The 25,806-nt window shown below is 51.3% G+C and overlaps 3 pseudogenes; 2 read left to right on the plus strand and 1 right to left on the minus strand.

Moving 5' to 3' along the window:
* The first annotated feature begins 12,334 nt into the window (after positions 1 to 12,334).
* Positions 12,335 to 13,130, plus strand: LOC102408255 (annotated as a pseudogene).
* Positions 13,131 to 21,009: 7,879 nt separating this feature from the next.
* On the plus strand, positions 21,010 to 22,755 carry LOC102407289 (annotated as a pseudogene).
* A 1,224-nt stretch (positions 22,756 to 23,979) lies between these two features.
* LOC102407946 lies at positions 23,980 to 25,142 on the minus strand (annotated as a pseudogene).
* Positions 25,143 to 25,806: the final 664 nt, after the last annotated feature.

Genomic DNA, 25,806 nt, shown 5'->3' on the forward strand with positions numbered 1-25,806 from the left:
TTTCATCAGGGTCTCCCCACACAACTCTATCACAATGTACAGAATCCCATTCTTTCCAAGTCAGCTCCCTCATTTTAACAGGAAACACTCTAGTGGCAGAATTCAACTTCAAGTCTAATTCAACCAGTTGAAGGCTGTTTGCATGTGATCATTAGCAATCAACCCTGTATCTACAGGAGATATGTGTTTCCTTATGGGTACACATGGAATATTTTAGGTCTTTTACTGTAAACTGAGCTAATCATTTCTTTTCACCACTCTTTGCAACTACAGTCGGGGCAACCAGAAAGCTCATCATATCTAACAGTGTTCCAAAAATGTTCAAAAGTATCATATACACACTCACAGAACACCTTGCACCCAGCACTTCTTTTAAGTGGTTCATCAGGCATATCCAAAGCAGATATTTTCCATATATCTGTTGCCATAGACTATCAATGCTGTCTTTACTACAGAGTCATTAGCAGCTTTAAACCTAATCAGATTACAGAGCTAATTCTAGAAACCCCAGAACCATTTGAGATATCTCACTTTTTCAATTGAAGTAGAGTGGCTATACAGAACTATATGTTACAGATGTACACTATAGTGATTTACACTTTTAAAGGTTATACTCCATGTATAGCTATTACAAAATACTGACTATATTCCCCATGTTTTGCAATATATCCTTGTAGTTTGTTTTATACCTAATAGTTTGTACCTCTTACTCCCCTAGTCCTATCTTGCCCATTCCTCCTTCCCTCTCCCAACTGGTAATCACTAGTTTGTTCTCTGTGTCTGTGAGTCAGCTTCTTCTATTTTAATATTCAGTTGTTGTTTAGTTGCTCAGTCATGTCTGACTCTTTGTGAACCCATGGACTGCAGCACAATAGGCTTCCCAGTCTTTCACCATCTCGCAGAACTTGCTCAAACTCATATCCAATGAGTTGGTGATGCCATCCAACCATCTCACCCTCTGTCCTCCCCTTCTTCTCCTGCCTTCAATCTTTCCCAACATCAGGATCTTTTCTAATGATTCAGCTCTTCACATCAGGTGGCCAAAGTATTGGACTTTCAGCTTCAGCATCAGTCCTTCCAATGAAAATTCAGGACTGATTTCCTTTAGGATGGAATGGACTGGTTGGATCTCCTTGCAGTCCAAGGGACTCTCAAGAGTCTTCTCCAACACCACAGTTCAAAAGCATCAATTCTTTGGCGCTCAGCCTTCTTCACAGTCCAACTCTCACATCCATACATGACCACAGGAAAAACCATAGCCTTGACTAGATGGACCTTTGTTGGCAAAGTAATCTCTGCTTTTTAATATGCTGTCTAGGTGTGTCATAGTTTTTCTTCCAAGGAACAAGCGTCTTTTAGTTTCATGGCTGCAGTAACCATCTGCAGTGGTTTTGGAGACCAGGAAAATGCAGTCTGTCACTGTTTTCATTGTTTCCCCCATCTACTTGCCATGAAGTGATGGAACCCGATGCCATGATCTTCGTTGTTGGTTTTTTTTTTGTTTGTTTGTTTGTTTGGTTGGTTTTTTTTTTTTTAATCTTGAGTTTTAAACCAGCTTTTTCACTCTCCTCTTTCACCTTCATCAAGAGACTCTTTAGTTCCTCTTCACTTTTTGGCATAAGGGTAGTGTCATCCACGTGTCTGAGGTTATTAGTTTGTTTTATTTTTTAAATTCAATGTCTAAGTGAGATCATACTTTGTCTTTCTCTATCAGACTTGTTTCACTTAGCATATTGCCCTCCAAATCCATCCATGTTGCTGCAAATGGCAAAATGCCATTAATTATTATGGATGTGTAGTATTCTATTATGTGTATGTGTGTGTGTGTGTGTGTGTGTGTGTGTGTGTGTTTGTGCCATGCCTTATTTATCCATTCATCCACTGATGGGCACTTAGATTGCTTCCATATCTTGACAATTGTAAATAATATTACCATGAACATTGGAGTGCATATATCTTTTCAAATTAGACTTTTTGTTATTTTTTGGATATATACCCAGGAATGGAATTGCTGGGTCACATAGTGCAATTTTAGTTTTCTGAGAAACGTCCCCACTATTTTCCACAGTGACTGCACCAGTTTACATTCCCACCAACAGTGCACAAAGATTCCCTTTTTGCCATATCATTGCTAGCATTTGTTATTTGTGTTCTTTTTGATGATAGCCAAGACAATGGAACCCCACTCCAGTACTCTTGCCTGGAAAATCCCATGGACGGAGGAGACTGGTGGGCTGCAGTCCATGGGGTCGCTAAGAGTCAGACACGACTGAGTGACTTCACTTTCACTTTTCCCTTTCATGCATTGGAGAAGGAAATGGCAACCCACTCCAGTGTTCTTGCCTGGAGAATCCCAGGGATGGTGAAGCCTGGTGGGCTGCCATCTATGGGGTCGCACAGAGTCAGACACAACTGAAGAGACTTAGAAGTAGCAGCAGTATTCTTACAGGTATGAGGTGACATTTCATTGTGATTTGGATTTGCATTTCCCTGATGGGTTAGTGATGTTGAGCACCTTTCCATGCTCCTGTTAGCCATCTGTATATCTACTTTGGAAAAGTTTCTATTCAGTTTTTATGCCCATTTAAAAGTTTTTTTTTTTTTTCCTGACGCTGCATTTTTGAGGTGTTTATATATGTTGAATATTAACCCCAAATCACTCATTTGCAATATTTTCTCTCATTCAGTAGGTTCTTTTCATTTTTTCAAAGGTTTCTTTTTAGCTGTGCAAGAACTTTTAGGTTAAATTAGGTCCCTGGGCTATGCTAAGTAGCTTAAGTCGTGTCTGACCCTTTGCCACCCTGTGGACTGTAGCCCACCAGGCTCCTCTGTCCATAGAATTCTCCAGGCAAGAATACTGGAGTGGGTTTCCATACTCTAAACCAGAAGTCTCCCAGACCCAGGGATTGAACCTTCATCTCTTACCTTGGCAGGCAAGTTCTTTATCAGTAGTGCCACCTGGGAAGCCCTTTTGTTCATTTTTGCTTTTATTTCCATTACTATAGGAGATGGATCCAAAAACAATGCTGTTGTGATTTATGTCAATGTGTTTTCTGCCCATGTTTTCATCCAGAAGTTTTACATATTTAATCTTACACATCGGTCTTGAATCCATTTTGAGTTTGTTTTTGCATATAGTGTTAAGACGATATTCTAATTTCATTCTTTTACATGCAGCTGTCCAGTTTTCCCAGCACCGCTTACTGGAGAGACTCTCTTTTCTCCATTGTATACTGTATTCTTGCCTCCTTTGTTGTAGATTAATTGACCATAGGTGCATAGGCTTGTTTCTATGATTTCTATCCTATTTCATTGATCTGTATGTCTGTTTTTGTGCCAGTACCATACTGTTTTGATTCCTATAGCTTTGTAGCATAGTCTAAGGTCAAGAAGCTTGACTCTTCCAGCTCTGTTCTTTGGTATGTTTGTTTGTTTTACTTTATTTCACAGTGTTTGATCATTGTTGTGGTATATGGGATCTTTGATATTCATTGAGGCATGTAGGATCCTCAGGTGTGGCATTCAGAATCCTCAGTTTAAGCACTTGGGATCTTTTTAGATGTGACATGCAGGGTCTTTAGCTGCAGCACGTGAACTCTAAGTTCTGGCATGTGAATCTCAATTGCAGCATGCTAACTCTTAGTTGCTGCATGTGGAATCTAGTTCTCTGATCAGGGATCAAACCTGGGAACCCTAAATTGAGAAAATGGAGTCTTAGCTACTGGATCACCAGGGAAGTCCCTCCAAGGTTGTTCTTTTTTCCAAAGATGGTTTTGCCTATTTGATGTCTTTTGTGTCCATACAAATTTCTAGTTCTGTGAAAAATGCCATTGGTAATTTGATAGGGATTACATTGAATCTGTAGATTGCCTTGGGTAGTATAGTCATATTACAAAATTTATTCTTCCAATCCAAGAACATGGTACAGTTTTCCATCTTGTGCTGTCTTCAATTTCTCTCATCAATATCTTACAGTTTTCTAAGTACAGGTCTTTTGCCTCCTTAGGTAGGTTTATTTCTAGATATTTTATTCTTTTTGATGCAGTTAAATGTGATTATTTAGCGGTAAATGGAATAATATCCCGAAGTTCTCTTTCTGCTAGTCACTGTTAGTGTACAGAAATGTGAATAGATTTTTTTTACATAATTTATTATTTTTTTTAATTTTATTTTATTTTTAAACTTTACACAATTGTATTAGTTTTGCCAAATATCAAAATGAATCCGCCACAGGTATACATGTGTTCCCCATCCTGAACCCTCCTCCCTCCTCCCTCCCCATTCCATCCCTCTGGGTCGTCGCAGTGCACCAGCCCCAAGCATTTTTATGTATTCATTTTGTATACTGAAATTCACTGAATTCATCAACGAGCTCTAGTAGTTTCTGGACCAGGAAGCCAGGTGGTCTCTTAGCCAGAACAAAAGGGAATCTCTAGCTGCCACAGGCAGCCAAGGGAAGCAAGTGTGGGTGGGCATCTCTCAGGAGTATGCAGGGACAACCAAAACATACAAAGTGGAAGAGGGGGAATGGGGATTCAGCCATTGCCAGGGAGTGCCCTGCCACAATCCTGACAGCTAAGGAGGCAGCCAAGAGTGTTTGTGGGGTCCCAGACAGTCTAAAATGGAACTCGGCTTTTCAGGGATCTGAGGCATTCCTGGGTCACATGGGAGGGCACTGAGTAGGGCTTCTGTCTATGGGACACACTGGGCAATTCTATCTAATTGTCTGAGCTGTGTCTACAGACATTTAATTCAGGTGATGTTTCAGCCCCCAGTTTTCAAGAATCAACAAGGAAGCCCACCCCTCGCTGGTGACAGGAGACTTCCAGCACAGAGCCAAGATCCACTGGGGGATCAGTGCTTATGTGCCTTAGATGCAGACTTGTGCTGAGACACAGCATGCTTCCTTGTAACCATGTGGCAGACTTAAGTGTCAGGATCCTCGCCACCTCCTGTACCTCCCCTGAGTCCTCACTACCCCGTGATGCAGGTACCCCTAGGATTACCCGTGTGGGGAAGCAGAGGCTCAGAGTGGGTGAGCCAGGCAGCTGGGGATCAGCAAGGCTGAGGTGCCCGCCTTGGCATCTTCTCACCTGAGCCCTCTCTCTCACTCACTGGGCTGGGCTCCTGGGCCCCGACTGGCTGATGCCTCAAGGTCAGAGGCATTTCTGATTCTGGAAATCTCAGGAAGATCCTCAACCCCAGGAGCAGAGTTGGAGTGGGGGACATTAGTGGGGTGGGCCGCCTATGTGGGCCACCCTGCATGGCTGCCTCTTTGATGCTAGAATACCAGGCCCCAGAGCAGGATGGCAACTATCACAGCCTGGACACAGAGCCAGATGGAGGTCCCATGGATGGTGGTCACAAGAAACGGAGCCACACTGTGTGTGAAGGCCCAGGGTGACTGCCCCTTCCTGCGTGCCTGGGACCAGGGTGTGCAGAGCAAGGCCGGCTTGGAGTGGACATGGGCAGACTGCAGAGCCCAGAGTGTGGTGGCCTGTCCTCCTCCTGTATCCCTGAGACCACAGCCAATGATTCTATAGCCCCCACCCTGGGGTTCCCACAGACCAATGGCAAGGCCCAGAGAGGGTCTGTGTGGGGGATTGGCTGCCTGGCCAGCAACAGTGCACAGAAAGCCAGGTGGCTCTACCCTTGACCATGGAACCCCACCCTAGATGAAGCTGTGTTTGATTGCAAGGTTGCCATGCAGAACCCTCAAGGCACCTGTAAACACAGAGGAGGGGCTGACTTTGAGGGTCACACATCTGTTGGTGCGTGTCTTCCCAGGCCCGGGGCTCCAGGACAAGAAGGCCATTCCAGGTTTACAAAAGGGCTCAGCCTGAGACTACATGCCTACGCACAAGTGTCATGTGCCCACTGCCTTGGTGAGCATGGACCAGGAGGCTGACACACTGACCAGACTGGGTGCAGCCAGCCCTTTATTAGGTCACTTAGTGACTGCCTTGTGATGTCAGCCCCGAGCAAGCAGAGACCTTTGGTGAGGGCTGAGCACCCTTGTGAGCCTGGACTGCTCTTGGCCACTGCACTGTCCCTTTTCCAGGAAGGATGGATGCACTACAGCTCCACGTGGCTGTAGACAAGGAGGGCCCTGCAATGGATGGGGTCCCTGACTTTGGGGGGGGGGGCTCCCTTTCCTCTAAACACAGGGACTCTGGGACTTGGCTCAGGGAGTTGCACCCCTCCCTGCAGACCTTTTGGTTGCCCTGGCCCAGCCTGTGCCCACAGGTCACCGCAGCTTCAGGCTGCTCCTGGAAGTGAGCACTTTTCAAGCTTTGAGTGAAGAGCCTTTGTTGAAGAGGCTGCACATCAAGTGTGGTGCCCTGCCAGGGGGGAGAGGGCAGCCTCCTCTCCCTCCCCTTTCCCAGGAAGTGGTGGACCATCATCAACAGTCACCACTTTGTGTCCATCTGGTGGGAGGAAGATGGCACTTGCATATTCATCAGTTAGGAGCTCTTCAAGAACATTTTGGAGAGGGTGGGCTCAGACAAGGTGTTTGAGACAGACTGTATGAAGAGCTTCATCCACCAGCTTAGCCTGTACGGATTTAGCAAAGCACGCCAGAATGTGCTCATCTCCCTCTGCCTGAACAACCTGCTCACAGAGGAGCTGCCTGTCTGTGTCCTGAGCAAGGTAAAGGCTGGGTCCTGGGAGTGGGGTGTGTACCAACCTCAGGACTGCCAGGGACGGTGGCAGGCCTGCTGGGAAAGCTGTGTGCAAAGACAGGACTGAGGACTGGTGTATGGGCCCTGGGGGAAGCAGGTGGGGGGAGGGGTTTATGTGCCCCAATAACTCCCTCGTGGCTCAGACCTGAAAGAATCCACCTGCAAGGCAAAAGACCTGGGATCAATCACTGGGTTGAGAAGATCCCCTGGAGGAGAGCATGGCAACCGACTCCAGTATTCTTGCTAGGAGAATCCCCATGGACAGAAGAACCTGGCAGGCTATTGTCCATGGGGTCACAAAGAGTCGCACATGATTGAGAGACTAAGCACATGACTCCCATAACTGTGGAATAGAAGTTTAGTGCAGAGAAGCACAGGTCTTTTCCTGGGAAGTGTCCTGGTCAGCAGAGAAGGTGCAGGCCAGGGGTCGACACCTGCACAGAAAGCAGAGAAGCTTCTGCAATCTGCCTGCTGCAAATGCCAAGTCCCCTCTCCAGGACTTATATGGATACACTCATTGAAAAGACGCATCAAGGGCTTGACAAGAGCCTGGCAGAGTGGCTTCACAGGCACAGGGACACTGTCCAGCAGGCTCCTCACTTGAACAGATAAGGAGAAATTAGGTATCCCTTTGTCAGGGTCCCCAAAAGAGCCCTTCCTGTCCTGAGATGCACAGGACTGGAGCCTGTGGCCTCTGCCCAAGGCCTGTGGCTGTTCAGTTTGGGGACTTGCTGGTGCCTGGACAGCAGGCTTAAGGTTTGGCTTCATTGCAGGGCCTGAATCTGGTGACCTTTTCTTGTTTATCTTTTCTTTTCCTTTTTCAGCTGAGCACTCCAAGGGTGTCACATCTCAGCACCCTCTGCTCGCTGGGGTGTCCAGTTTATAATGCACTTTGTCTTAAGAGTGTTTGTCCTGAGGAGCATAGCAAATAGCCCTCCAGGGTCGCGCTGAAGAGACAATGGCTCTGAGGTCAGGTGAGGGGAAAGTGCACACACCAGTGTACCAGAACCAGAAGGCTGGGTCTCCCTTGTTGGCAGTCTGGAGCAGGCAGAGGAGGCCCTGAGAAAGGACACTGGGCGGTGCAGGCCAGGGCTCTGTCAGCCCCAGCACTTAACTGCCACAATGCCCAATCAGGCTGCTTGTTTCCAAGCCAAAATGCAGCCCCTTATGAAGGTTCACTGCCTGCGGAACACCTTAACTTTTCAGAAGGTTTCATTCCCTTTTTTGTCTTGACTTCTGTATGCCTCCTGACCTGGAATCACATGCAGATGTTGCTATTTAAAATCTACGTTCCCAGAAACTTCAGCATGTGTGGCACTTGCCTACCTGTAAATCCATAAAGTGGAGATGTGCAGATTGCAATCGCAAGTCATCTGCTTGTCTCAAAAGGCAATTTTTATTTACAATGTCAAGGCTGCCTGATATCAAAAGAGACCCATGAGGTGCTTCACTCCCACAGTTCAGTCCTTGGTGGCTTTTGACTGATGTCTGTAGAGTGAAGTGGCTAAGCACGTGTCCTCCTGGGCCGGGCAGAGGCGGCAGCCTAAGGTCACACAGGATTGGAGGGACAGCATGGCTTTGATGGGCTGGCCCTGGAGAGTCAAACTGTATCAAGCTCCAGGCGTGCCCAGGTCACCAGAGGAGAGGCCAGGAGGCTCCAGAAGCATGGGTTTAGCTGTGTCCCTGGGGTTGCACAGGCAACAGTGTCTAGGAGGTTGGAAATGAAATTCAACCAGGAAGGGTGTCTCAGAGAGGGGGCCTGCCTCACAAGTGCTCCAAATAAGTAAGGGTGACCCTGGAGGCCCGACTGGGCAGAACCTGGGGAGCCAGTGATCCATGGCCAACTCACTTCCCACCAGCTCTGCCCGAGCCTCACTTGACCCAGTGCTCATCTTGCATCCTCAGTGGCCCCTTCATCCCCTGGGCTCCCTTGCTCTGTCCCTTCACAAAGAGAGGTGCTATGGCCAAACAGGGATGAGGTGGGGAGGCTGGAAGAGGCTGATTTCTGGATGACAGAAACAAGGCTTAGCCTGTGGCGAGCAAGCTGGTGGTGTTCTGGAATTCCAGCTCTCTGCAGGAGGAACCATCTGGGACTCCGTGGGATCTGTCACGAGCCAAGACCCTGGGATGAATTGAGCTACAAACCAGCAGGGGAGGCTGATGAGACACCACAGACTGGGTCTTGTCCATGCCTGACCCCACAACAGGGCCTGTGACCGGGCAGCAAGGTGCTCAGCCGTCTGCTGAGCCTCTGGAAAGGGAGGGAAGGTTCCCATCTCCAGGGTCTGAGGTCCAGGGTCTGAGGTCCTGGCCAGGGGGCCCCCCAAGGCCCCATGCAAATCCTCCAGATGACGAACTCTGCATGTTCCCACCCTCAGCAAACCTAGGGATGCTGAAGTCTCAGCCAGCACCTCTGGCCTCTGAGCAGTGCTCTTGGAGGTTGTATGGGGGCTGGGGGCAGCCAGGCCATCGTGGGGATTGGGCTGGACTGCAATGAGGCTGAATCCTTGGCCCTCAGGGACCCCAGGGGCAGAGCAAGGCAGGTCAGCCATCCACACTCCTCTTGAATATCTGTCCTTCCTGGGGGAAGAGTCTAAAGTTGCCCGACCAGTGGGGACTTAGAACCCATGACTCAGGAGTTCTTGGCCCCCGAGAGCTCCTCTGGCCACTCTGCACAGGAAGGACCCATGGCAGGGGAGGGCATCCATGCAGACGAGTGGAAGAGAGACACCAGGAGACTACCCTGGGGATACCTCAGGTAGGAGAAGTGTGAACTCACCATGAATGGCCAAGGCCATCTCCAGGCTACTGAGTTCTTGCTAACTCACCTGCTGCTGCTCACCCACTTCAGCTAAAACAACATCATTTCTACAAAAGTTTCTGAAGTCCAGTGACACTGAGGGGCACCCATGGGAAAACGGTGGCTCCCTGTGCTTCCCCACCCCAGTCATGGGCACAGCAATCCCCCATCCAGCATCTGTGCTAGGGCTGCAGCCTTCTCTTAAGGTTTAAGGAGGACCCTCCTGAAAGAGGACGAGGGGTTCCAGTCACCCCAGAACAGCAGACACTACAGAACACAACTCGACACCCACTGGGATTTCTGGGGGCCCTGGTCAGGGCTGTCAAGCTGAGACCCCACACCCCCTCACTTCCTCAGTGAACTCGGGGGGTCAGAGGCTTGGTCTTTAGGGCGCAGTCTCAGGTGGGCAGAGGGAGGTGCCCACATCCTGTGAAGACTCGAGGTGAGGACTAGAGGAGTCTGAGGGTCCCCAGGAGATGCATGTGCCACCCTCCTGACAGTCCTGGTGAACCAGGGGGTGTGGCATTCAGATGTAACCTCACTGATCCTGACGGGAGGGGAGAAGTGAGGGCCTGGGTCAGGTGCCCGGGTTCAGGTCAGCAGAGTGAAGGAACCCAGCTGTGCTAGGAGTCAAGGTAGAACTCTGAAAGGGGCGCTGGTACCCCAGGACATCCAGGTCATCAGTGCTTTCAGCCCTGAGAGATCCTGGCAGGGTTGTAGGAATGAGTCCCCTACTCCTGCTTGCCTCTCAGGGGTCCTGGCTAGGGAGGGTCTGGTTCGAAGTGGAGCAAGGTCAGGGACAGACAGTGGTGCCCAGATCTGCTGAGGGTCAAAGTGAAGAGCAGAAGGAGGGTTGAGGATGGCCAGGGGCATCATCTCAGCTTTGGGAAGCCCTGGGCATGGAGCCTTGATGTCGTGTCCACAGACTCCCCCTGGGGGTCCCAGTGAAGTGATGGCCTTGGTGTGAGGGTCCCACCTCTGGTCAACAGAATTGGCATCCCCAGACCTGCCAGGGCTCAAGATGAGGACCTTGATGGAGGACACAAGGAATCCCACAGGTCCCAGAAACTGCTGTCATCCCAGGGTGACTCTGGTGGGGACGTGAGTACCATGTCTCAGAGACACTGGAGACTTGATATAAGGGGCGAGGCCTCAGAGATTGGAGGGGAGAGTCTTAGATTCTGAAGCAGTTTAGGTGAGGACCCTGAGGGAGGACTGAGGGGATGCTGGACCCCAATCAGAGGAGATCAAGGGAAGCCGGTCCCTGCTGTCAGTCCTTGGTGGCCCTGGGTTACGATGAGTGCATTAGACATGGTCAGACTTCCTGACATACGGGTCTCAGACTGGGGACCTCGTATATGTGGCAAGGCCTCAGGCGGGCTGATTCCCAGGTCCTTCAGGGTTTCAAGTTGAGGACCCTGAGGACGAACTAGGGGACCCTGTACCCCAATTAAATGAGATCTCAGAGAAGCCTGTCTCTGTTGTCAGTTCAGGGCTATCATGGAGTATGATGACTGCAACAGACATGGTCTGAATTCTTGACATCCAGGTCTTGGAGAGATGGGGCCCTGGTGTAAGGGGCGGGGCTTCAGCTGGGGAGAGGTGAGAAGCTCAGGTCCTGCCCAGAGGTAAGCTGAGGTGCCTGAAAGAGGACATAGGGGACCCTGAGTGAGGACCAATGGAACCCCACAAATCCCCACCACTGTAGTCAGCCCTTGGAGACCCTGGTGTGAGACAAGCACACTAGGCCTGTCTAAATTCTTGACATGGGTGTCTCAGAGGACTGGGGACCTTGTGAAAGCAGTGAGGTCTCAAAATGGCTGACGCTGCCTGGAGTCCAGGCTCCATGCTAGGAATGACAGAGGTGGTTAGAACTTAAGACAGGGAGGTATCCTTGCCTTTTATGGGAGTCTTAGAGGCCTCAGAGTGGAGTGAGCAGTTTCCTGACCTATGTCTTAGGGACCTCAGGATCTGAGTTGTTCAGCCACAGTGGGGAGTGTTCAGGCCTGCAGAGGGTGTACTCCTTGTATCCAGAGGGATAACTGAGCAAACTCCTGTCCCATCCCTGTGGTCAGTTTTGGGAGGCCAGGAGGGAGGTGAGAAAGAGCTGAGGATCGGGCATCTCCCCAGCCTAGGATCCACAGGAGGCCCTAGGCAGGTGCAGCCACATGTGGGGTCCATCAGCACTTTCTGTTCAGACTCAGGTCTTGTTCTGTTTCCCTGCAGGCCCCCAAAGGGGAGGGAGCAGGTCGTGCCAGGTGAAAGGTTAGCACTACACAGGGAGCCCTGAGGGGACCTCCCACCCCACAACTTGGGGGACCTCACAGAGTCCCCCCCTCCTACCCTCACGGAAGGCCCAGGGATATGTCTCAGTCTACCCCTGAGGTGTCCCCTCCCTCTCTCTCACAGGAGCTCCAGGAGGTGAAGCAGAGGTCTGAGGACCATGTCCTGAGGTCAGAGATCAGAGGAGGTCCAGGCAGTGCCAGGAGTCAAGGTGAGGAGGGTGTCCTGAGTGTGCACCAGGGTCTCCCCTTCCCAGAACAGAAGGGAAACCACAAGGCCCATATCCCCACATCATGTCAGCCCAGGAACCTCCGGCTGTGCGGCCTGTACCCTGGGGAGACACCCTCCTCCTTCAGGTAGTCCAGCTGCACAGGAAGCGTGACCCTGTCAGGCTCGAGAGCACCCCTCAAGAGGAGACCTGTAAGTGGCCTATGTCAGACTGCCCAGGATGTGTTTCTCAGGTGAGGCTGCTCACACTCCCTCTCTCCTCCAGACACGTGGTCCATGTCTGTCCCCCTGCCTCACTCCTGTCTGTGGTTCGGTCCCAGGCATTGCACTTAGGATGAAGATGAGTGAGCTGAGCAATCCCAAGGAAGACTTTCAGGATCCAGGCAATCCCCAGGGCCAGGTAGAAGCGCAGCTCCTGGGATCTGAGGCAGGGAAGGCTGCATCCCCCTTGGCCTCCTCTCCATCAGTCTCCTCCTCCACCCCTGTGGAGGTCTTGCCCCAGGAAGCTCTGAAAGAGATGATGGCTAACCTGGTGAAGTTTCTGTTCTTCAAGTATTGTACCAAGAAGCTGACCTTTAAGACCAAAGTACTGAATACAATCCTCATGGGTAATCAGGACCACTTCCCTGTGGTCTTCTGTAAAGCCACCTCATGCCTGGCAGCTGGTCTTCGGCATGGTGGTGAAGGAGATGGACCCCAGGGAGCACGTTTACATCTTGGTCCCCACCCTGGGCCTTACCTGTGATGCGATGCAGAGCAGTGGGCAGAGCATGCCCAAGGCTGGACTCTTGGTGCTGGTCCTCAGCCTGATCATCTGAAATGGAGACTGTACCCCTAAGGAAGTGGTCTGGGAAGCACTCAGCAGGATGGGGGTATGTCCTGGGTGGGAGCAATCTGTTTTTGGGGAGCCCAGGGAACTGAAGACCCACGTGTGGGTGCAGGAAGGTTACCTGGAGTACCAGCAGGTGCTTGACAGTGACCTTACTCGCTATGAGTTCCTGTGGGGTCCCCGGGCCTATGCAGAGACTAGCAAGTGGCAAGTAACAGAGTATCTGCTCAGGGACAACAAAAGGATATCAAGGGTCTTCCAACCCCCATCTGCAGAGGCTGTGAGGGAGGAGGAAGAGGGGCCCTGAGCCAGAGAAGCAGCCAGGTGATCCTTCCATCTGTGATTGAAGAGGGAGCAGTCAGCCTTCTCAATAGTGTGGGCCCAGGTTAGTTGGGGAAACCTGGTGTGTAGTACTTTTGGGTTCCTGTTCTCCACGATGATATGGAGATTCATCTCTGTTTTCTTTAGGTATTGTTCAAATGTTTTTGTTTTTGTTTTTTTTTTTCAGCTGAAAACTTAATAAATTTCAATATATAACTTGTGAATGAAATTGATCACACTTGAATTTGTGATTCAAGTTTAAGGACCCAGTTTAAGGACCAGAGTTTTGCTCTTTTGTAAAAGAGATTGGAAACTGTCTCATTTTATTTTGTGAACCTGAGCAAGGTAACGTGGATTAGAATTACAATTATTTTGCACATGTAAACTTACTTAGCAGTATACAGTTGGTGGAAGAATTAGAAAATAATAAAAGAAATTATTGTAGTGAATTCTTGCTTCTTATACTTTTAGTCTGTCGTTTTCTACAGCTAACCCATGTATGTTTACGTGGATTTTGCTGGATATTATTTAAGAAAGTAGGAGGAAATTGATGAGATTAATAAGCTCCCTGATTCCTTGTCAGGAAGCATTTAACAGGAGGCTTCCTGTATGCTGTTTTGGATCTGTCAGGAATTCTCTGTTCCTTTTTAATTCCTGAATATTCAGCAATTAAGAGGAGAGGGAAGCCTCTCCCAGGGCTGAGGAATCCAGGCATTCCCTTCGTTAGTTTTTTTATACAGTGATAAGTACCCTCTTCCTTTTTATGAACCATATGGTGAAAGTGATTATTTACAGCTCTCTCTCTCTTTAATATGGATTGTGTACGTTTTGTAAGTCTGAAATTTTAATCTTTATCTTTGCTGAGAATAACTACAGTATATATGCCCACACCATGTTGATTAAAACACCTTTGCTCCATCAGAGGTTTGGTCCCTGTCTCTCTCTCTCTCTCTCTGTCCCCCTCTTTCTCTCAGGCTATTTCTTTGGAGCACAGAGGCTCTCTGAGTTCACTTTCCTGCCCAGGCTTCTAAGACCCTCTCGAGATGGCACTCTGCACCTTCACCCCATCGAGAGGGCACCTGAGGCCTCCATGAACAGAACAAGCTCCATGTCAGGGACTTTATGGGCTTTCTGCATAAACCAAGGAATATCAGCCTCTTTCTCTCTCCTTTACTTTCTTATTGGTCGACTCCAGACCACCAGATTCTGGTCCATTAAAAGGCCTCAACAATCCCTGGCTCATTTATTCCACAGACCTTCATGGAGCCTCTGTTCTGTGGAAGGCTTTGTGTTAGCAGTGGGGACACTGGGAGAAGCAGGACACACCCACACTTAGAGTGGGAGTCTAAAGTCACTCTGAGGGTCCAAGGCCATCTCAAGGCAGATGAGTTCTTGCTAACTCACCTGCCACTCCTTATCCTCTTGGGCTAAAACAATATCTTTTATACAAAAGTTTACAAAGTCTGGTGACCTCTGAGGGGACCCCATGTGAAGATGAGTTGTTCCCTGTGCTCCCCCATGGTCATGGGCATAGCATGCCCCATCCAGCATCTGTGCTTGGACTGCAGCTTTCTCTCAAGGATTAAGGATGTCCCCTCTTGAGTGAGGATGAGGGGGTCCAGGCACCCCAGAACAGAAGGCCCCATAGAATACAACTCCACCCCTACTGGGCCTCTTGGGGTCCCTGGTCTGGGTTGTCAGGCTGAGACCTCATGCCCCCTCACTTCCTCAGTGAACTCAGGGATTCAGAGGCTTGGTCTTTGGGGGGCAGTCACAGGTGAGCAGATGGAGGAGCCCTTGTCCTAAAGAGACTCGAGGTGAGAACCAGAGGAGACTGAGGGTCCCCAGGGAATATATGTGCTGCCCTCCTGACAGCCCTGGGAGACCAGATGTGACATCACTGATCCCAATGGGAGGGGAGAAGTGAGGGCCTGGGTTAGGTACCTGGGCTCAGGACAGCAGAGTAAGGAACCCAGCTGTGCTAGGAGTCAAGGTGGAACCCTGTGGGGGGCCCTGGGACCCCAGGACATCCAGGTCATCAATGTTCTCAGCCCCTGGAGTCCCCAGCAGGGTTGGGGGAATGAGCCACCTACTCCAACTTGCCTCTCAGGGGTCCTGGCAAGGGAGGGCCTGGATCTAAGGGGAGCAATGTCGAGGTGAGAAGGTGGTACCCAGACCTGCTGAGAGTCAAAGTGAAGAGCAGAAAGAGGGTTGAGGATGGCCAGGGGCATCATCTCAGCTCTGGGAAACCCTGGGCATGGAGCCCTTACTTCATGTCCACAGACTCTCCCTGAGGGTCTTGATGCAGTGATGGCCTTGGTGTGAGAGTCCCATCTCCAGTCAACACAAGGGGCATCCCCGGAACTGCCAGGACTCAAGATGAGGACCTTGATCAAGGACACAGGGAGCTCCACAGGTCCCAGAACCTACTGTCAGCCAGGGGCTGCATGAGAACAAGGTCTCAGGAACATTGGAGAGTTGATTTAAGGGGCGGGGGCCTCAGAGATTGAAGAGGAGATTCTAAGGTTCTGAAGGAGTTTAGGTGAGGATCCTGAGGGAGGACATAGGGGACCCCTCAAGAGGAGACTTTAAGCGGCCTGTGTCAGACCATCCAGGGTGCATTTCTCAGCCGAGGCCTGTGGTCCCAATCTGTCCCCCTGTGTCACTCCTGTCTGTGGTTTGATACCAGGGATCATGCTTGTGGTCAAGATGAGTTAGCTGAGAAGCCAAGCAAGCCTGAGTAAGACCTTGAGGACCCAGGCAAGGCCCAGGGCCCAGTGAAGGCACAGCTCTTGGGGGCTGAGGTGGGGGAAGCTGCATTCCCCTCGGCCTCCTCCACCCCTGTGGAGGGCAGCCACTCTGCATGCTATGAGTTCCTGTGGAGTCCCCGAGCCTATGTGGAGACCAGCAAGTGGCAAGTCATGGCGTTTCTGCTCAGAGTCAACCAAAGTGCTTTGAGGGAGGAAAAGGGGGCCTGAGTCAGAGCAGCAGCCAGGTGATACTTCCCTCTGTGATTGAAGAGGGGGTGGTCAGCCTTCTCAGAAGTGAGGGACCGGGCCAGTTGGGGGAACTGGTTTGTAGCATCTTTGGGTTCCTCATGACTACGATGACATGGAGATTCATCTCTGTTTTCATTACAAAATTTCCAAACTTTTATAGTTTAATAGAAGGCTAAATAACCTTTAATGTCTTAGTTTGTGAATGATGAGGATCAAAATGTGTTTGTGGTTACCCATTTCAAGTACAAGAGTTTTGCTCTTTTGTAAAAGAGATTGGGCATTCTTCCATTTTGTTCTGTGATCCTGAAGGGGATACATTGGAATTGGAATTAGAACTGTTTTGGAAACATGAGCTTACTTAGCAGCAATATTGATGGGGTAAGATTTAAATAATAATAAAGTGATCATAGTGAATTCATGTTTCTGTCCTTTTTGGGTATCATTCTCAAAAACTAAGTTATCTCTGTTTCTTTGGATTTGTCTGGGTTATTTAAGGAAGTAGAAGACAACTAATCTGAGCCACCTGCCCACTGGCTTATTTATTCCAAAGACCTTTACAGAGCCTCTGCTCCCTGAAAGGCTGTGTTAGCAGTGGGGAACTAGGAGAAGCAGGACAACCCTCACTCCTAGAGCGATGGTCTAGGAGCCAGAGTCACAAGAGGAAGTTGGAGAGACATCCACTAGTCCCATAGAACAAGGGAACATGGAGCAGGGCAGTGAGGCTCCAGGAGGAGCACCTGCAGGTTGGTGCCTGAGCCAGGATGGTGTGGGGCCTTGGAAAGCTGGGTTCCTTCTGTGAGAGGTTATTGTGATGAGGCTGGGTGGTGGCACCCCTCAGTATTGCATTGTGTCTTGGGGGTGATGGGAAAGTCTGAAAGGGATCCTTGCTGTGAGGTATCCTTTTGCATCTTGGATAAAACCCAGAGAGATCTCTTTCTGGGGCAGGAAGGAAGGGGTCCTGGCTCTTGTCACATTGCTGTTGACCGCAGTGGTAAAGGAGGTGTTTTCCACCCCATATCTGCAGGGAATCCTGGAGAACTTTGGTCACACTACCTTGAAGTGATGCCCAAGCAATCCATGGAACTACCCTCTCTTTCCTAGTACTGCAGATCCAGAACCCAAGATGTTAATGAGCTTTAAATTATCTCTTTTTGTAATTGGCCATTAATCAGACACTTTAACTTTGTGGGGATGCAATGAAGGAATATAAGGGTTTGGATGGAAGACCAGCTGGGACAGAGGCAAAGACTGGTTCTTGTTTTGCCTGCTGGAACACTCCTCAACACCCAAAATTAACAGGCCCTGTAACTGGAAATGGGGCTTCTGGGGTAGCTCAAAGGATAAAAACATGCTTGCATTGTGTGTTACCTGGGCTCAAGCCCTGAGTCAGGAAGATCACCTGGAGTACGGTATGGCAACCCACTCCAGTATTCTTGCCTGGAGAATTCCATGGACAGAGGACACGGGTGGTCTATAGTCCATGGAGTCTCAAAGAATTGAACATGACTGAGCTAATAATGGAGAAGGCAATGGCAACCCACTCCAGTACTCTTGCCTGGAAAATCCCATGGATGGAGGAGCCTGGTAGGCTGCAGTCCATGGGGTCGCTAGGAGTCGGACATGACTGAGTGACTTCACTTTCACTTTTCACTTTCATGCATTGGAGAAGGAAATGGCAACCCACTCCAGTGTTCTTTCCTGGAGAATCCCAGGGATGGGGGAGCCTTGTGGGCTGCCGTCTCTAGGGTTGCACAGAGTCGACTGAAGACATGACTGAAGCAATGCAGCAGCAGCAGAGCTAATAATACTATGGTCCACTATGGCCTAACTGGAAAAGTTATCTTGTTTTATTTATGAATCATCATGTTTGGCTGATTAGCTATTCCATATCCTATTGAGGTGTATATTCTGTGACATGCCCTGGACCACAGAGCAGCCAACCCCTTCCCACAGTGGCGAGTAGAGAAGTGTCTGTGGGCAAGTGTGAGAGATTCCTGCCATGCTATCACAGTGCCAATGGCCGCCAGGCCCTGCCAGCAGCATCACATACCTCAGGCACATTCTGCAGCCCAGTATATGGGTTCCTCAAACCAGCTGTCTTTACAGACTAACTTAGGCTATGGGGCTTGGGCATCTTCCCAAGATCACATGCTAGTGAGGGCCTGGGTGGGCTCAGAGCCTTGGTCTCAACTCCTCTGGAGCCCCCACCCTTTCCGCCCACCCCAGGAAACTGCCTCACCTTCTGACTTCTCATGCCTTTCTCTTCTCAGTGCTACACAATACCTCTCAGGTGACAAAAAGCAGGTCTGTGGAAGGAAGGGGACAAGGAGAATCAGAAGCACTGTGGGGCTGCTCTGTGCTTTGCTGAAAACTGACTCTGCTGGGGGCTGGCATCTCTGTCCAGTCCCAGTGCCTCCCACCTGAGGGCGTCACCCTGTTCCTGTTGCTGCCATGGGGCCTGCTGCCCAACTGAACCTGCCAGGCTGACCAGCTCCTCACCGAGAAGGAGGGAAGGAGGGTCAGACCTTATGGCCCCAGTGCCCAGTAGGATAAGGCCCCTACAGGAGCCTCCTCTAATACAGGAGAAAAGTTGACATGGGCAGACCCCCAAGGCTCCAGGTCTCCACAGGCACAGTGAGGGTGCTGAGCACCTGGAGATTTTCTGGTCTGGGCACACCAGGGCATGGATCACAAGCACAAGGGCAGGAGAGTGAGGCTGAGAAGGGCAGGCCTTGGATGTCATGAGGGCTTGTGTGTACACAACGCAAGTATCCTGAGCCAAAGCTGACAGAAACTCCTCGGTCCCATGCAAACCCACTGCCAGGGCTCAGGTGGCGACTGGAGGGGACAGAAAAGACAGCTCCCTCAGGACCCAGGGAGTGAGGAGGGGCCCCAAGTAGGGGGGGTGGGCAGGAAAGGCCACCTAACCAGGCTGTCACAGATACCATGGTCTTTGGTCCCCTTCAGAGGACCCACCAGGGGCTCCCACCAATGACCACAGCCTCCAGGGCTGTGTCCCAGTCCAATGAGCCAACCTGAAAGAATGTTTTGTCAACCTGTTTAGGAGCACAAAGGCAAGGGAGCAAGCCCAGGTCAAGGCCTGCAACCTCCATTCTGGCCGCCAGTCCTCAGACTGAAAGACCCTGGGTGAGCCTCTTCCACATCCTCTTAACTCTCCCCTTTCAGACACCAGGCAGTAGCCCTCACACAGGGCAAATGGCCTTGCTGAGTGGCAGAACTGGGGGGACACAGTCTCTAGGGGGACAGTACTAAAGGGTCCTCACACATGGGCCTTTCCAAGGTGCCAATCTATCCCCTACACGGTGATTTTGAAGACCAGTGACCCACAAAGGTCAGAGAACATGCATCTTCAAACCCTCTGCCCTATCGCCCATGTGTGGTGAAGACAGATGACACTCACTGGAGTTTCATCCTGTCCCACTCTCACCCATTTTCAAATATAGGTAGACGGGGCTTCCTTTGGTCACATCTCACTCAACAAGTCAGACATGTCCCTGGGAGTGAGTATGTGTAAAGGAGGCCCTTTGAAAAGTGCCCAACCCGTGAGCCAACTAAATCATTTGATGTACCTGCCATCTGGGTAAGGGAGAACAGGTCCACAGTGGTGGTGGGGACAGCAGCAGGGGCAAAGAAGATCAGAGATGGTCTCAGAGAGGACCAGTGAAGTGCTTGTTTTAAACAAAAGAGGCTGTACCTTGAGCCCTTAATCAAGTCCTTCAAAGAGCAGGTACCCACAGACACGCAAGTTGGACATGGGAGGCAGGACCAGGGGTAGCTGAAGCCCAATCACTCCACTGATGAAAGGAAACAGTAATTTTGAGGCAGTCTCCAGGGTGGCTGAATCCAAGGCTCTGGAAAGGGGACGAGAAAAGCACACACACAGGTGTTCCCAAAGTGAGGACTCTATGGCCACAAGAGCAATCTTTATGGGAAAAAAATGGAAACTGAAGACAGCACCCTGTGATTTGCAGTGGGATGATGTCTGGGAGTAGGCAGAGCTCGGGAGGCTGCAAGTTCAGCAGAGCACCTGGCTGTACCCTACCACACAGCATCCTGGGGAGTCTGTGTCTCATGTGCTTGGGGAACAGTCAAGTGGAATGTGAAGTCATTCCCATTATGCTCAAGCACAGCCCTCCTGTGGGGACAGCTTGATCTGAGGGGCAGTGGGGGCAGGACCACAGGACTCTGACTTTGGGGCCATCTGAATGGGACCTACCAACCGGCAGTACCATTCAGAAGAGACCAAAGCCAGAAGAGGGGCAAGGCCATAGCCGAGGGTGTGGGGGGTGGGACCACCAAATCAGGCTAGGCCAAACAGCCCCCTATGGACCCCATCTTCCGGAAGGGACAGTTGCCAGGGGCCTATCTGACCCCTTGGGTCTCTCCCAGTGATAGCTAAGCCAGGACTCGCCAGGGCCTGGCCCTTTAGCAGAAGCCAACCACAGCCCTCCCCGTTGGTAGGGAGGGGGGTGGAACAGGGGCACATTTGTCAACCCATCCAGGGCCTGGCCCCCCGAAACAAGAGGCCTGGCAGCAGATGGGAGCCTTTTCAGGCAACCTGAAACATACTTTTCTGTACTTTCAGACAAGAGACAAGCTGGGGATCCCATCTCCATCCCCAGACTCCCTCCCCCACACTGGGCTGGGGCTGCCTCTCCACATCACCTTGTGACATCATGAACCAATTAAGGAAGCTGACCACTTAATTGGCTGCCTGTCCCATGACCCAGATTCTAGAATCTCCAGAGAGTATTTATGGGGCACCTCAACCCTGGTCTGAGGCCCTTCTGCCCTGAGTGTTCTTCACTGCTTCGGTAGAGAATGCTCCTGAGCTAGATTGGCTCCATGGCTAGTCAGAGTTCCCAAGAGGCATACACAGCCCAGCTGGCCCCATCAACTGATGGGGCACCTGCAGCAGGGCACTGCCTTGATGTCTCCCCAGATCCAAAAGTAGATTCAGGGGAGGCTTTGGAGAAGCAGTGGGACCAACCAGAGAGCCTAGATCCAGGCTCCCAAGATAACCCGCCCCCCACAGGGCCCTAACCCAGTAACGGCCAACAAGGAAGATAACAACACCATCCTCAGGCTGTCCTTCCCCAGGAAGCTCCGGATGATCATGGAGGATGCAGCCTTCATCTCTGTGCACTGGAACAAGAAGGGAGAGACACGGTGGTCATCAAAGCAGATCTCTTCCAGAAGGAGGTCCTTCAGCACATAGTTACAAACAGCATCTTTGAGACAGACAGCATCAAAAGCTTCATCCATGAACTGAACCTGTAAGGGTTCAGTAACATCCGCCCTCCGGGTCACTCCTCAGGGAAGAAGAAGATGATGGTAATATAGAAAGCCCTTCCGGGGAGACTAGACTTGATGACCCAAGTGCTGGACAGGTTTCATTTCTTAGGAGAATTTTTTCTCGTGAGAGGGTAGTTAAGGAAAGAGGAGAAAGCAGGGCTTATCATGTTCCACAAATCCCCTTAGGACCCACGGGGTTGACTCCAGACCTTGAGAGGCCAGTTGATGTCCGGGACCACCAGTAACACCTCAACTGAGGCTGGCCCCAGGGGAGATCTAGGGAGAGCCCTTGCTTGGGCCTCATAACCTGCCAGGAATGAAGAGACCTTGTCTTCATAGTTAGCAAGGCCGGGACGGTGGTGGGGAGGAGGGCAGTGAGGAACAGCTATTCTCCCCAAAGATGGCTAAAGTGATTCATTTCCTTTTAGGTCTATCGCAACTCCAACTTTCAGAGAGCCTCTCCTCATACAGAACATCCAGTGGAAAGACAACCCCAGAACAACTGCTTAGCTCATCACCAGCACAACAATGACCCCAAAGAGAAAGAAGCATGCAGTGGCGACCAGACACTTTCCTCAATTCCATCATGAGTCCACCCAAGAGGCTGACAAGAAGGCCCAGGAGAGAATGCCAGCTGCTCAAGGAATCCCTGGCCAGTTCTCATTTGCGTTCTGTGGCCTTTGGTTTATGGGCAATGTAGCCTTGCGGGCCGGGGCAAACCATCTCCCCAGTGAGCAGGACGGCCTCAGTCGTGAGGGCATGTCCAGTAATGCCACATCTGTATCTCTGGCTACTGCTGGAAGGGACACCTCAGGGTAACTGCCCGAGAGCCCCCCAGGGTACCCAGGTTATGGTTCAATGATGACTATGTACAACACCTATTTTTCCATCATGATGTCGGCTGTTTCAGTTGTGGCCCAAGATGAGGCCTCTGAGGCACTCAATGGCACCCCACTCCAGGACTCTTGCCTGGAAAATCCCATGGACAGAGGAGCCTGGTGGGCTACAGTCCATGGGGTCGATAAGAGTCAGACACAACTGAGTGACTTCACTTTTGCTTTTCACTTTCATGCATTGGAGAAGGAAATGGCAACCCACTCCAGTGTTCTTGCCTGGAGAATCCCAGGGACAGGGGAGCCTGATAGGCTGCCATCCATGGGGTTGCACAGAGTGGGACACGACTGAAGAGACTTAGCAGCAGCAGCAGCAGCAACAGAAGCAGAGGAGGAGCAGTAGGAGTCCTCAGATTACAAATGTGCCCTCTGTGAGCAGTTCAAGAACAACCCCAATCCCTGAGCTGCCAGGACCCCAATGACACTCAAAAGCACTCTCTTGTAATCAAAAATATATTTCTGGGTCTAATAAAGTATAGCAAAACTCCACAGGAGTAAATAAAGAATCGAATGAGAACTGCGAGTCTGTGTTCTTTCTATCTGTCCATGCTATTCACACACGGCACTGGGTGAGCCAGATGAGGCTGGAAGCCCACGCCCCAGGCAGGCCTCAGTCCAGTCCCCATGGTCCCTTTTCATCTGAAGCAGCAGCATTTCACACCCTCAGCCAAGAGTGTGGCTCCCAAGCAAAGTGTTGAGGCCAGCCCAGGATGGGCTGGTCCCTGGGCCTTGCCTGACACACAGCAGAAGTGCCAGTCTGGCTCCTGACCATGGGGGCATCACCTTTCATGAGTCATGTACCCTGAAACAGAAGGGGCTCCTCCTGGGTCCCCCGATGATGCCACAAGTTTCTGGTTAGCAGCTGAGCATCTGTCTCCAGCTCCTGATCCAGGGGCCTCCCCAAGAGGCCCACCAGAAAGCAGGGTCACCCCACCAGCCAAGGGCCTTGTAAGCACATGACCCCAAACCCAAAAACAAGTACAAGGTTTCCACAAGGTGAACACTAGCCCTTGTCATTCTGCCCTCACAGCTGTATTTAGGAGCCTGTCTTTGGATCAGGAATGGCCAGACACTGTAACCAACTCACACACTTTGTGACCCAAGGGACACTTTACAGCAGGGCAAGGGTCACCTGCAAGGACATACCACATCCTGTTTCAGGGCCACTGGGCCTCTCTGCCTGCCAAAGGCCTAGCCGGCTGCTCATGCTCAGCCCAGCCCCCAGCCTTCCCCATCACCCCCTGGTCACTGTTCCAACATCGGGGAGATTGGACCAGAACATAGAGGGAAAAACACTGACTGGTTTCCTAACAACACATTTCTCTCAACCACCCAGACCCAGCAGGGCCAAAACGAGTGGTGACACCATTTTATTGTAAAGGTCAAGGTCCTGGAGACTCATGTTGAGTCCAGAGCAGCACCACACTAGGGGTGTCCCAGCCCCCCGACCTGCACCAAGTTTGCAGCACATCCCAGGGTGGGGCTGATTTAGACCTGAACCATGTCCAGGGCACAGCGGTGACTGGACAGTGTCACTATGTGCAGGTCTCTTGGTCACCTTCCTCTCGAGAGCCCAGCCTGGACAGGCCTCCTCCTCAAAGGGGATCAGGTGCTCCGGGATGTCCACCTAGAAGATATCCTTACCACCCCTTCCAGGGACGGGCTGCAGCATCCAGCAGGGGTGGTGAGCACAGTCAGGTACTTCTGTTCCAGTTTGGGTAGCAGGGCTTGATTCTCCAGCTCCTCCACCTCATCAAGTCTAGGTTTTCTGGGCACAGCAAAGTGTCCCCAATGTCCATGAGACCTGTGTACAAAGACAGGATATAGAAGGAGAACAAGATGACTCAAAGTCACACTTGCTAGAGATTAAGACCATATTATGGAGGGGACCTGAGGTCAACTGGGTCCTCTGGTTGAACATTTCAGATGGACTCACCTGGGCAAAGGGAATTCGGGGTGAGGCCAAGTGAGGAGGGAATGAAATGAAAGGGAGAGGCCTGGTGCTCCATGAACCCACCAGGCCATAGGCAGCTCTCAGTCTGCCCACTGAAGGCTGCAGGGACAGAGCAGGAGGGCCCTGGCAGGGAGCCTGCGGACATCAGGTCCCTAAGGGATTCACCAGCAGATAGGTGTTGCTGTGGGGCCTCACTCCTGGGGAGTCAGGGGACTTGCTCAGGCCCGGCTGCAGGCAGTGGGGGTATGGAACCCAGGCTGGGTACCTTCCTGTCTATGGTCTCTGCCAGGCACACACACACGTGGGGATACACACACAGATACACACAGAGACAAGTGCCATGTGCAGACCTGGATGTGCCTCTTCCTCAGAGCACAAACAGGGACTGGGGCCCAGACTGGGGGTCAAGCACTTCAGCCACCGTCTCCCAGCCCAGGGACCCTCGCTGTCCCTATGAAGAAACCTCAGCTCCCCCACTCCCCCCCACAACCAGTTAAAAAGAAAACAAACGAGCACAACCCGGCTGAGATAGAGGGCAGCACCCGGGGCCTTGGAGGCAGCGCAGGGCAGGGCGTCACTTGCCCACAATCACTCTATGGCCAAACTTGTCCCCATCCTGTAGCAAGGCCAGGATCTGGGCGGGGCTCATCCCCAGCCTCTGCTCCAGCAGCTCCTGCCAGGCAGCATCCTCCCAGTCCCAGTGCACCATGTGGACAGCCAGGATACAGTGCTGGTGGCCACCATAGCATGGGCCACCACTGCATCTCCAAGGTCTTGACACTGTTTAAGATGAAAGCTTCATAAGGCTACCGGAAGGACAGACAGCCAAACTTCATCTCCCAGGGCTCCCAGGACCTCATGTGGCTGCAGATACACAGAACCACAAAGTTCAGGAGCCTGACACAGCAGCCTCCAAGCTCACAGCCCTGGGCTGGACCTCAGCCCCGGGCCAGACCTCAGCTCCACTTGCTTGAGCTTCCTCCATGTCTGCTGACACAGAAATGGGGGGGGTGTTGTCAGAGAGGGCTGACTCCTTCCATCCATCTCCACGTGGTCTGCTGACAGGTGGTTGGCAACCCAAAGGGCACATCCATCACACGGAGGCTGTGGGGAGGTCAGGAAGGAGGGTGGGATAACAGGAGAGAGGCATGTAGTGAGTTCCAAGATAGAGGGCCCCAAAACACTGGGAGCACTGAGGAGGGAGGTCAAGCCCCCTGGCTTCAAAGCCCAGAGGCTGGGCTTTGGTCCTCTCCCAGCACAGACAAGCACTGTCCTGGGCTTGACTTCCCCCACCCCCAGTGAACACCCCACCCCTGAGCTCCCGGCCTCATCCCTGTCCATGCTCTGTAGATCCTCCATCTTAAACCAGGGCTGATGAAGGCAGATCTGTGCCAACCAACCTGGCCTCGGCTCTGGGGCTGCTCTGGACCTCAGATGGCCCTACCAGGTGTCTTCCCCATGCCTTTAGGAGTCACCTTCTTCCCAGCCCTTCCTGAACCA

Source organism: Bubalus bubalis, chromosome X, assembly GCF_019923935.1.
Source record: "Bubalus bubalis isolate 160015118507 breed Murrah chromosome X, NDDB_SH_1, whole genome shotgun sequence".
NCBI lineage: Eukaryota > Metazoa > Chordata > Mammalia > Artiodactyla > Bovidae > Bubalus > Bubalus bubalis.